The sequence below is a fragment of the Ascaphus truei genome, chromosome 4 (genome assembly GCF_040206685.1).
Source record: "Ascaphus truei isolate aAscTru1 chromosome 4, aAscTru1.hap1, whole genome shotgun sequence".
Lineage (NCBI taxonomy): Eukaryota > Metazoa > Chordata > Amphibia > Anura > Ascaphidae > Ascaphus > Ascaphus truei.
The window spans coordinates 301,623,166-301,634,170 of record NC_134486.1 but is presented as its reverse complement, the minus strand read 5'-3'; the positions used below and the strand labels follow the sequence as shown (position 1 = coordinate 301,634,170).

Genomic DNA, 11,005 nt, shown 5'->3' with positions numbered 1-11,005 from the left:
TTTGGACAGAAAGGACGGCCGATAACACAATGCGCAAATGCAATACGTGTGACGTCATGTTAAACCAGCGTGAAACGCACGCTAACACTCCTCCCACTCAATTAACATTCGGCTAACGCCCAGTTGACGCCTACAAACACTGAGCCGCACACATGACACACTGCAGTTACCGTTACTATAACAAAACATGACAGCCAATAGGCTTTGAGGCGCGCACGTCGCTTGGGGGCGGGACTTACATCCGTAATCCTTTTTAAGGACGCCTTGGGCCATGACAAGGGTCCCACGTCATACGTGGTGGACCCGCTTTTAAATGTTGCATGATAACAAAACAGGTATGTGTTAGAGTTATGTTAAAATGTTGCTAATATGGTTAAAGGGATAGGAAAGTACGTATATTTATTCCGTCAGCAATGTGTACTACTCTTTCAGGTTATACTATATTGTATTCGGCAACAATTTCTTTGTGATCGCTACATGTTATGCAGTCTGCAATGTTACGCTGTATCCACGCATTGAAAGTGAAAATGGTGGTTAAAAAAAAAAAAAAAAAAACATTTAAACGCACAGTCAACGCATAACGGTTGTTATATTTACCATTCTTCTAGAATTAACTCATCGTCTGGCTGCAACTGGTCGCTCCAGAAATGCAAGGCATTTTCATCCACGCTTGACCCACCCGCTGAATCCAGTATGACACACATCTCCTCCATGAAGCGCTCATAGGAATCGCCACTGCTTTCTTCAAACAATTGGTCGGGAGGTAGGTTCATTTCTTCGGGTTCCCATTCCAATGCATTTTCAGCTGAAAGGCTTGGTACATAATCATAGTACTTTTGTTCTTGTACAATGTGGGTTTCAGGAATGGAGGGTGCAGATATTGCAGCAGGTATCGATTCACACGGAACAGTAGTAGCGGATCCATTGCTATTGGCATTAGGAATAAATATGCCTTTCACAACAATATATGTGCCCTCTTTCAGGGTAAAATGCTTTTCCTTTGCAATCTTCCAGAAACCATAGGTGTGTTCTAGCTTATCCTGCACACGTTCAAAAAAGTCATTAGTTGATAAAGTGAATCTTATTGATGAATTAAAATTCCGCGCATGCCTACGGTCTTGGTAATAAGGATATTTTGCTCGAATCAAATCATAGATTTGGCGTGTGCTCGCTTTGTGTCCGCGACTGTTCAAAATTGCTTCTGAAACCATGTACTTATAACCTAAGAGTGGATTCATATTGTTAACGAATTCATCAGCCATGTCAGAGTAGCACAAAAGATGTGTGCAGTTCTGTGTTCTTTGCTCATCAAAATGATTCTGCTCAATGGCTAACAAATTCCTGTGTTTCGTTTTCAAGGTCAACAAAAGTAACTACTTTTACTCCTTATTTCAAACGCCAATTGGATGTGTCCTTTTAATTGGTTTAACTTTTGTGGTTAGTGATAGGCGAATGTGGGAAAAACATGTATCATTTTTTTATCTCGTTTGTGAAAACATTCCTACACTTTTATTTCATTAACATTGAGTTTTCTTGCAAAATAACAAAGAGCACTGTGTGAAAATAGTGCTTAGACAGCCATATCAGTAAATACACACACCTGCAAAATGAAATGTTTTTTTCCCACATACATTTCTGTGTGTATTTGAAAGTCTGGTTAACTACCTGTCTGCATGAATTTAAATACGTGTGTATCTATATATATATATATATAAATATATCTCTCTCATAAATATATATATATATATATATAAAGTGTATATTGTACTATATGTATAGTGTGTGTGTGTGTGTGTGTGTGTGTGTGTGTGTGTGTGTGTGTGTGTGTGTGTGTGTGTGTGTGTGTGTGTGTGTGTGTGTGTGTGTGTGTGTGTGTGTGTGTGTGTGTGTGTGTGTGTGTGTGTAGTTATTTTTATATATATATATATATAGTTATTTTTTTTATATTGCAGGAGTACACACAACATATTGATGGCAGTAAGTAGGCCTTGTATGAAACCTATTTAAATGGTGATAAACATGAGTGAATTAAGTAATAAACATTTGTTTGCACCCAATAATGTTAGAGGCTCACACTTAGTATAGTTGTCAAACATTAGGCCTGTATTATTAAAATAGTGTGTTTTCACAAGGAAGCATGAAGTGTATGTTTTTTGTAAATACATCTATACCAGTTTAGATAGTACTATATATACACACACACACACACACACACACACAGTGTGTGTCTGTGTGTGTGTGTGTGTGTGTGTGTGTGTGTGTGTGTGTGCATATATCAATACATACTACATATATATTAGTATCAATTCAGAGATGTTCTTGAAACAAGAACACATAAATGATTAAAGGACAACATTACAATGGCCACCAAAGGTAAGTAATATTTAACACAAAATCCTGCTGTACACGTACAAGAAAGATGTTTGCAGTTAAATAGGTGCTTTTATAATTGCATGAAAATAATATGCACATGCAATGATTACATCAATTAACACACCCAAATGCAATGTTTTGCTGCAAAGTCAATGGCAGCTTCTCTAAACTTAGCAACTGGCTCCTGGTGGACCATTACTGAACAGACGATTAATACATCAATATTTATAACACTATTCATTAATTAGGAGTGTTAACATTTCCAAAACTTCAAGTGTACAAGAACATACTTGAAAGTTTGGAAACAACACAGTCTTCAGCATACATACAATAGTAATTAGATAATCTGAAGTCAACAAAACAAGGCCAAAGACATATTTTGTGAATTATAAAATTTATTTATTTTTTTCCTTTTGCGAGCGAGTAACAGGCCTGCTTGTTGTCTCTTGAATTTTCCTTTTTTTTTTGCCACCAACTTTAGCCACAACAGAGCCACTTTGAGTGGCCTCTGGCACTTCACGGGCAGGGCTTGTGTCCAGTGACTCACCTACAGGGCTTTTGGGCAGTGATTCACCTACAGGGCTTTTGGGCAGTGACTCACCTACAGGGCTTTTGGGCAGTGACTCACCTACAGGGCTTTTGGGTAGTGACTGTTCACCTACAGGGCTTGTGGCCAGTGACTCACCTACAGGGCTTTTGGGCAGTGATTCACCTACAGGGCTTTTGGGCAGTGATTCACCTACAGGGCTTTTGGGCAGCGATTCACCTACAGGGCTTTTGGGCAGTGATTCACCTACAGGGCTTTTGGGTAGTGACTGTTCACGGACAGGGCTTGTGCCCACTGACACATGTGAGCAAGTTGGTAGACACTGCACAAGTGATGGTTGGTCTGTTTCATGTGTGTCTTTTGTTGTTTTTGACCAAAAACTGGTCAGTAGTAATTGCTTGTGTTTTCTTTTTGTGGCCTCCTTTGTAGGTGTCAGCTGCTGAATTTGTACAGATGGCAGCGGTAGGATGTCGACAGGAACCTGCACAGCAATGTCTGCTACTTGACCGGTAACATTCGGGCCTGGTGAATGAAGATCAGATGAATGTGGTGAAAACTGCCCAGCATGTAAGGATCCTGCCTGTGACGTGTTGATGTTGAATTGTGGTACATTAGTCATTCTCCAGTAATTAGCTTGTGTTTGCTGAACAACTAATGCTTCGAATGAGGTGTTGATTTTTTGCAACTGTTTAGGCACTTCAATGAAGACTCTGTGGAGATGTGCCAATTGTGAAACTGTTTCTTCCTGCAGTGCAATCATCCTTTCCAGCACTGTCATCAGGTCAGAATGGCGACGATTTTCTGCTTCCACAATTTTTCCCTCAGAAGCTACAATTGCATCATATGTGGTATTTGCTGGACGTTTTGGCGGTAAAACAGTTTCAATTGGAACCTCTTCATGGTCACTTGCTTGTATTTGTGTGTCTATGGCGGCGGCGGCGGCATCATCATCATCATCATCATAATCCTCTTCATCATGTTCTACAAATAAATGTACACATTATTAAATGGCATGTTAATCTCTGCTGTGTTACTATGTAATTCTACTGTGTCATAAGTAACAACTAACATGTTTCCATACGTTTTATAACCTCACATTAAAAACTACCTTGACTTAAGAATAATGTTTGGACTCAGTATGAAATATGAGTGAATGAAAACTTGCTGTAAACTCACAACTCCTACATGATAGTTAACATCACTAACACAATACATGTTGCCTTACACTTCATTTTCACTGACACTAAGTAATCCTATTTAAAGAAGATGTGCAAAACAAATAATGAACATGACAACATAACATATAGAAGAGCACATATTATATGGCCACCAACTGATACACTCACCTTCTAGGTGTGTTGAGCTGGCTGACCCAGGTGAAGACACTTGTTCAGTCTCAGGTGACACATGTCCTTCAGGGGCAACTATATATAACAATAACATAAGTTTTACATTTACATGTGTAAATATTGAACAAACAGTTATTGTATGTTCTGTATTTATGAGTACCTAACAGCATCATTTCCTTAACCCAAAATGTGTGTGTGAAAGTGAACATAAATAGTTGTAATAACAATGTACATGCCTGCGTACTTAGAACTTTTGAGTTCCCTAACATAAAACATACTATGTTTCTGCAGTAATGCGTGAGGATAAATAGATTAAATTTGTACATAAAAATCATATGTTGTGTAGTGATATCAGTATCATAATGTACATAACTATCATGAGATGACCATTCACAATGGTTATCATGAAGGTGGTCATATTGCAAAAAGTGTTGTTTTTGGTAGAGGATATGTGTGGTACATTAATATAAGATGTGGCACACCTGAATGTGGCTGTCACTCAACAAGACAAGACATGCAGTGTGTGATAATGTGTCGTTGATAGTAGTTCAACTATAGATATGAGTGAACTAATGTGTGACGTACGCTTTGATAAGTAATGAGTTGTTGGGGCATTTAGTAGCTAAAGTGAAGCTTTCAAATGAGTGTGATTAACTTCAGTTGTGCTAGTCAGGTTGTAAGAACGGTATTCCCTTCCCCAAAAAGCCTAATCAGCCACACCTTTCAATTACTTGAAACAGGTGAAAATGGTGTGAACTAAGTTGACCCTAAAATGAGGCTGTAATTAGTGTGTGTGCTGAACCCCACCCCCTCTGTTGAAGTGTATGCTGTGATGAGATATTAATTGCAGCTGCTTTAACACAATGGTAGATGAGCTAAATAGTCGTGTGCAGTTTTTAAGTTATGAAAACAATGACATAACATATGATACGTGTGCCTCATTATGCTGTCTGTATATGACTTAAAGCAAAAATGGACCTTTTCATAAACAACTATAGATGTGTTAGTGCAAGTGATGTTTGTAGGCCGTTGCATGCAATATATTTGATGCATGCTTAAAATAGGCAGTAATGTCATGTTTGTCGGAGTAAAATAAATAAAATACACAATAATATTATACATATTTATGTTCTATACCTGTAGCTAGTAATAATTTCTCATTAACATGTGTTACACATGTGTACTACCCTGTTGTTCCCCATCTTCGCCCACCATCAATTGCTTCCACTGCAGCAATGCATTTTGGGAATTCACATGTAAATGAGCACACAATGGCACGTGCTATATTAGTTACTGCTTTTAGTAGGACTACAACATATATGTCTATTTTGAGATATATATATATACAGAATCAGACATATACATATATAGATGCAGGTATGCTTATATTGTGAAGACAGTATAAAAAGCAGTGTAAATATGCAAAATAACTGTAAGCAACGACACGCCTAGTACATTAATATTTCTCACCTGGTGGAAATTGTGAGGGATAAATTCCTATATCACGGTCACCAGGTAAGCCTTCCACGACGACGGGAAGTAATTTTGCCCGAAGCAGCTCCTCCAATGGACTTAATATGAGACGTTGTGGTGTCGGCCCACCTCCAGTGCCAGTAGCATGCACGCGTTGGTGTTGTATTTTCTTTTTCAATTTGGACCTAATATCATCAAATCTCTTGTGACAATTCCGCTTGTCCCTCACATGATTCCCACACGCATTGACACCAATGACTATTGTGTCCCACATTTCTTTTCTGCTTGCTGAACTTGTCCGCCCTTGAAAAACATATAAAATATATGAGGTAAATTAATAATAATAGAAGCACCAGTTTCCTACACTGCTAGCTGTTCCAAGAGATAGCAAACATGCTGTTTTATGTGTAATATGTGAAGCACATGATCATTCACTACTAAACCTATACATGTAAGCAAGGTTGCATTCATATTGTATGCAGTTATGGCAAATTGACCGCCTGTGTTTAGTTGTCCTTGTAAGGCATGATAAAAAGCTGTGTTTCCAGACTAATTAACATAGAAAGATATTCTGAACCCATATTTGCATATGAACAAAACTCAGATGACCTAGGATCACATGTATTTGAATAATAAATGTAAAGGTACACTTACCTAGTAAATGTCCATAGATACTGTCATAGTGCTCCAGAATGCCAGTGACAAGAGCTGTATTTTCCTGGTCATTGAAGCGAGGATTACGTGGCTTCTCCACACGTTTCTTCCAAGCAGGTTTAGGGTCAGAGCTTGCCTGGTGCTGACTGGACTCTCCTTCTTCCAATGGAAGAGACTCCAAAAGCTGCCCAACAGCAAGCACGCCACCACCATCCACCCCATCAGCAACTGCGCCACCAGCAGCACTCACAGCACCAGCACTCCCACTCCTAGCACCAGCACTCCCACTCCTAGCACCAGCACTCCCACTCCTAGCAACAGCACTCCCACTCCCAGCAACAGCACTCCCACTCCCAGCAACAACACTCCCACTCACAGCAACAGCACTCCCACTCACAGCAACAGCACTCCCACTCCCAGCAACAGCACTCCCACTCCCAGCAACAACACTCCCACTCCCAGCAACAGCACTCCCACTCCCAGCAACACCACTCGGTGCACCAGCAACATCACTCCCCTGAACAGTACGTTCACTCCGACGCGTACTCGCACGAGTAGCACTCCCACTCCCACCAGCATCACTCTTCCCACGCTTTGCGGGCATACTTCCAGCACTCACAAAAAACAGACAACTAATGTACAGCCAATCACACGAAACACTTCCACATATAAAACAAGACAAAGATGTAAACAAAACAACAATGGACAAAGCTCACCCAATACACAACAAGTCTCTCCGTCAATATGCAAATGTTCAATCAGCCAGCTCTGTGCGTCTCTCTCTCTCTCACTCCCAACAACACAGAGAATGATTAGCAGTACACGTTGCCTTTAAATATGGCGCGCAATCCAATACATGCTTGTTTCGCCTGATTCAGCAAGATTTGTGATTGGGCAACCTATCAGCACCCCGCCACGCACGCCGATACACCTGTGTGTGATCGGCTAATCATCGTGAGAGTGGGCGGATTTGTTTTCGGGTTGATTTTGAATGTATTCGGCACTTACTGCATACGGAGAGGAAAAATCGCCATTAACATGACTAATCGGTAAGCTTGCCGATTTCACTTAATCGACGCTTACTGCATGAGGCCCATAGTAGTTGTGGGTTCTATACCTGTTGGGCTGTATACCATTCCACTAATTAGGTTACTGCTTTTCCTGAGAGACAAAAGATTAAATATCTGCTAGCATCAATTGGGCTGTTTGTTGGCCTTGATACACAGCAGATGATACAGATCGAGGCTGGACTAGTCACATTCACTCACATCCTGTGAACAATGTTCAAAATGTGATGGTACTATGGGGTAAAGAGTACTGTATGCCCACTTTATTTTTTTTCAATTTAATTTTCCAACCCAAGTACTGTTATATTTTTGGTGACAGATTAATGGTTCCATTCTGTATTTAAACATGTATTTATTTATGAACCTTCTCTCCCTTTCTGTTTTTTTAAGCATTAACAGTGTATTGATCTTTATATAATATGTTCAAAATAGCTCTCCCTCTACTGTACAGTATGTGAAATAACAACTTTTAGGTCAGGCATAATATTATTTCTTTGTTAAGCCACTTGCTGTGAAGAGAATTGTTGAAGTGTGATAAGTGGTAGGATGTACCATTATTTTTTTATTTTCATTTCCAGATTACCACTATTTGTTATTTACATACTTACAATTGTTCTTTCTTTTTAGAGAAAACAGGGTGTGTTTTTTTACAGCATGTAGATTAGTACCACTACTCTTTTAAGCCACTTCAATTACAACATGAAGGTCCTTCTTTAAAACTTTCTATTCAGGCAAATATTAAGGGGAAAATAAATATAATTTAAATATACAGATTAAAAAAGACAGACAGAAAAGTGTCATTGCTATTTAACTGTGTGGAGTACTGGATCTGTCAATGGAGTGTTTTCAGAGGGAAGTTTTAAAGGCCAACAAATTTACATCTGAGGGGCTGACAACATCTCAAAGGATTTCTAAATTGCTACAACCCAGTCATAATATTTGGACAGTATGTGGTTTTGTCTATTTTTGTAACTTGATTCTGATGAACCAGCCCATTACGAATTAAGGAAGCTTTACACCAAAGGTCACATTATTATATACAATATTGTTTGTAACCATAACTCTCAAAGCCTACTGTTTAATAACTGTCCACATACAAAGATCACATGAATCTTACTTTGTGTATCATTAAATAATGTATTACTTCCGTCCTATATGTTCTAATAGCAAGTATAAAATCATGAAATTATAATGCAATGTAGCAAAACAAAAGCAATGTTTAAAGAGTGGAAATAAAAACCCATGAATCAACAGATCAAAACATGTGAGTATTTAATCTGTCTGCTTTGCAATATATTTGTGTTTAGCTGTGCCCAGTATGTTCCCTGCAGATTTGCACATTCCATACTTACTGTACTGTATGTGGATATCATTGTACAGTATTTACTCTCTTATTGTGATATGCATTTGTTCTGTAATGGGAATATTTTCCATTCCTGATCAAAATCTCGTTATTGTAAGTAACATTTTGATCCCAATAATATATGGCTTATCACATCCCAAGGGTTAACTCGATCTACGTCACATTTACAGATGTGCAAACTAGTCTAAATTTACTTCCTCTATGTTTCATAATTCGCTTAAAAGTTTGATAGAACTATTTAATCTAAAAAGTTTGAACAAAATTTACAAGTCAAAGAGAAATTAAGAACAAAATAAATATTACAATTTTGTCAGAGAACATGAGTAGGCGAGGAGCACGAGAGAGTGCTATTTAGTACCCAGTGACATATAAACCCTATTTGCATATTGTAATGAGTTAATTTGCAAATGTAAATGCACTTTTTCACAGGTATTTCGGGTATGTTGTATAAATGAGTGTTCTGGAAGTTATATAAGTCAATGTGTACTCTACTGAGTTGGACTCTTCTTTCCTCTAGTGAAAATTAGGAATGGGATAGTGCTTGTCTTCTATGTGTTCCTGTTCTGCACAACAAGTAAGTTTATAGTACCTGGAGTCCTAAGTCTCTTCTAAGTCTCTTCTAAGTCTGTGCTTTCTTTCCTGAAAATTTTAACAAAATATTTATAACTTCAATATGTCAGACTCTATTAATGTCTACAGGGTGACTGATGCTGGCAATGAAAAAGACTTAAATCTTTAAATGATTGGATCTTAACAGATCTGCTGTATTTAAAGATTTTACTGCAATATTTATTGAATAAACATACATTTGTGTTTTCTTTATGATTTCTCAGACATTATATATATATATAATAATATAATATAAAACGGAAATAGCCGTGTTAGTCCAGTTGCAGAATAAATGAATTCTTCAGTATTAGGTGATACAGCTCAACCCCGTTATAGCGCGATCCACTATAATGCGGATCTGCTTATAATGCGTTGTTAGCATGGCTTCCATTAAAAAATAAATTAATTAAAAAATTTGGGGGGGCAAACTTCCAGGATTTGCCATGCCCGGCCACACACAAACACACACGCACACACAAACACACACTAATTATAATTACAGTATGTGCTAAACAGAATACACACATACAGTATTTATCTGCCAGTCCTAACCCCTTTACCCATTTAGGGTTGAACACACTTATTCTGGATTCAGACAAAGGAACATATATACCTAATCTTTAGGTCTACAATACTCCATATGCCTAAAAAGTGAACTAGGGGCAAAACATTAATAATGGCTTTGCTGCCATGGTAATAGTGTCAGTAGACCTGCATAAGATTAAGAGGTACATTAGTACACTATACATGGACTCAGTAGTAGTAGCCACTAGAGGAGTCAAGACTTTTTTGGTTTGTATCAGGCAACAGACCGACATTGTAGCAAAACCTAGTCATTTACCACGACCCCACACAGGAGATGTATTCTTTCTGTACTGTGTGCTGTGAGTGCTGAGTGTGCTGAGTGCTCTGTGTGTGCTGTGTGTGCTCTGTGCATGCTCTGTGGGCTGCCTGTTCCACCTGTTCCCAATGCTCCCCCCTGCTGCTCCGCGGTTCCGGCTTCAAATGACCCCGAGGGGTCATGTGACGTCACGTCGGCAAGGCAATGTGATGTCGTGACCCCACGGGGTCATTTGCAGCCGGTTACCATGGAGACGCACTAAATGTGGAACGCGGGAAGAGAAGCACTTTGAGCAAGACTTGTCACAAGCAGTGACATGAAATATAAAGGCCCCTATTGCAGCGGTTCTCAAACATCTCCTCAGGGACCTGTGCCAGGATAGGTTTCTGGGGCTGTCAATATTATGTTCATATACCAAATCATGTGCATTCATCTTTGTGCTGTCACACACACAGACACACTGACACCCACACTGTTACACACACTGTTACACACACTGTCACACACATACACAAACACACTGTCCCCTCAGTATGTCACTGTTACACGCAAACACATACACACATATACACATGCACACACCTCTCCCACCCTCCCTGTACCTACCCTGGGGGGGAGTAGAGAAGGGAGCTGGCTCCTGTCTGGCTTCTCCTGACTCTGTGAGATCCTCCCCCCGCTCCTCCCCCCTCTCGCACTCACAGCTTCTCTGCACAACACACAGAACAGCTG

General features: G+C 39.3%; 1 long non-coding RNA gene across 1 annotated transcript; it reads left to right on the top strand.

Moving 5' to 3' along the window:
* The first annotated feature begins 621 nt into the window (after nt 1-621).
* Nucleotides 622-3,939, top strand: LOC142492099 (uncharacterized). The gene is made up of 3 exons (XR_012800737.1): nt 622-763; nt 1,953-1,977; nt 3,350-3,939. It is a non-coding gene; the product is annotated as an uncharacterized LOC142492099 (long non-coding RNA).
* Nucleotides 3,940-11,005: the final 7,066 nt, after the last annotated feature.